At 39.8% G+C, this 1,688-nt stretch overlaps 1 non-coding gene across 1 annotated transcript; it reads right to left on the reverse strand.

Annotated features, from left to right (window-relative positions):
* Window positions 1–733: 733 nt before the first annotated feature.
* Window positions 734–841, reverse strand: LOC148580271 (small nucleolar RNA R71). The gene has a single exon (XR_015896881.1). It is a non-coding gene; the product is annotated as a small nucleolar RNA R71 (small nucleolar RNA).
* Between the last annotated feature and the right edge of the window lie 847 nt (window positions 842–1,688).

Consider the following 1,688-nt stretch of genomic DNA (forward strand, 5'->3'; position numbering starts at 1 on the left):
TCTCATCTCTTTCTATTTATTTATTTATCTACTAACACTTCTCTTCTACTCATAATTCGAACCCCCTCTTCTTATCTGTGTTCGAATTTTTCTCTTCTCCTTCTTCTATTCTTCTCTTCTTCTACTAATATAAAGGAATCTCTATACTGTGACATAGAGGATTCCTCTTCTTTTCTGTTCTCTTCTTTTTTCATATGAGCAGGAACAGGATAAAGACATTCTTATTGAAGTTAATCCTGAACCTGAAAGGACTCTTAAGAGGAAACTAAGAGAAGCTAAAGCACAACCCTCTGGAGAGGACCTGACAGAAATTTTTGAAAAAGAAAGAGACATGGCCGAACCCAATAACAATGCCAACAATGCAAGGAAGATGCTTGGTGACTTCATTACACCCTCTTCTAACTTTTGTGGAAGAAGCATCTCAATTCCTGCAATTGGAGCAAACAACTTTGAGCTTAAGCCTCAATTAGTTTCTCTAATGCAGCAGAATTGCAAGTTTCATGGACTTCCAATGGAAGATCCGCATCAGGTTTTAGCTGAATTCTTACAAATCTGTGACACTGTCAAGACCAATGGAGTTGATCCCGAGGTCTACAAGCTTATGCTTTTCCCTTTTTCTGTAAGAGACAGAGCTAGAACATGGTTGGATTCACAACCTAAGGATAGCCTGAACTCTTGGGATAAGCTGGTCAGTGCTTTTCTGGCCAAATTCTTTCCACCTCAAAAGATGAGCAAGCTTAGAGTGGAAATCCAAACCTTCAGACAGAAGGAAGGAGAATCCCTCTATGAAGCTTGGGAAAGATATAAGCAACTGATCAAAAGGTGTCCTACTAACATGCTTTCAGAATGAAGCATCATATGTATATTCTATGATGGTCTGTCTGAGTTGTTAAAAATGTCATTGGATCATTCTGCAGGAGGATCTCTTCTTCTAAAAATACTGTCGAAGCTCAGGAACTCATTGAAATAGTTGCAAATAACCAGTTCATGTACACCTCTGATAGGAATCCTGTGAACAATAGGATGCCTCAGAAGAAGGGAGTTCTTGAATATGAAACTCTGAATGCCATATTGGCTCAGAAAAAAATATTGACTTAGCAAGTCAATATGATTTCTCAGAGTCTGAATGGATTGCAAGCTGCATCCAATAGTACTAAAGAAGCATCTTCTGAAGAAGAAGCTTATGATCCTGAGAACCCTGCAATGGCAGAGGTGAATTACATGGGAGAACTCTATGGAAACACCTATAATCCTTCATGGAGAAATCATCCAAATCTCTCATGGAAGGACCAACAGAAGTCTCAACAAGGCTTCAATAATAATGGTGGAAGAAATAGGTTTAGCAATAGCAAACCTTTTCCATCATCTTCTCAGCAACAGACAAAGAATTCTGAATAGAGACATTCTGGCATGGCAACCATGGTCTCTGATATATCCAAGACCACACTAAGTTTTTTGAATGAAACAAGGTCCTCCATTAGAAATTTGGAGGCACAGGTGGGTCAGCTGAGTAAGAAGATTACTGAAACTTCTCCCAGTACTCTCCCAAGCAATACAGAAAAAAATCCCAAGAGAGAGTGCAAGGCCATAACAATGACCAACATGGCCAAACCTGAAGAGAGTGAGGAGGATGTGAGTCCGAGTGAGAAAAGCCTCATGGGACGTCCTCTGGACAGAAAGGAGTTTCC

This window comes from Arachis ipaensis, chromosome B10, assembly GCF_059453495.1.
Source record: "Arachis ipaensis isolate K30076 ecotype BB chromosome B10, ASM5945349v1, whole genome shotgun sequence".
Taxonomy (NCBI): Eukaryota; Viridiplantae; Streptophyta; class Magnoliopsida; order Fabales; family Fabaceae; genus Arachis; species Arachis ipaensis.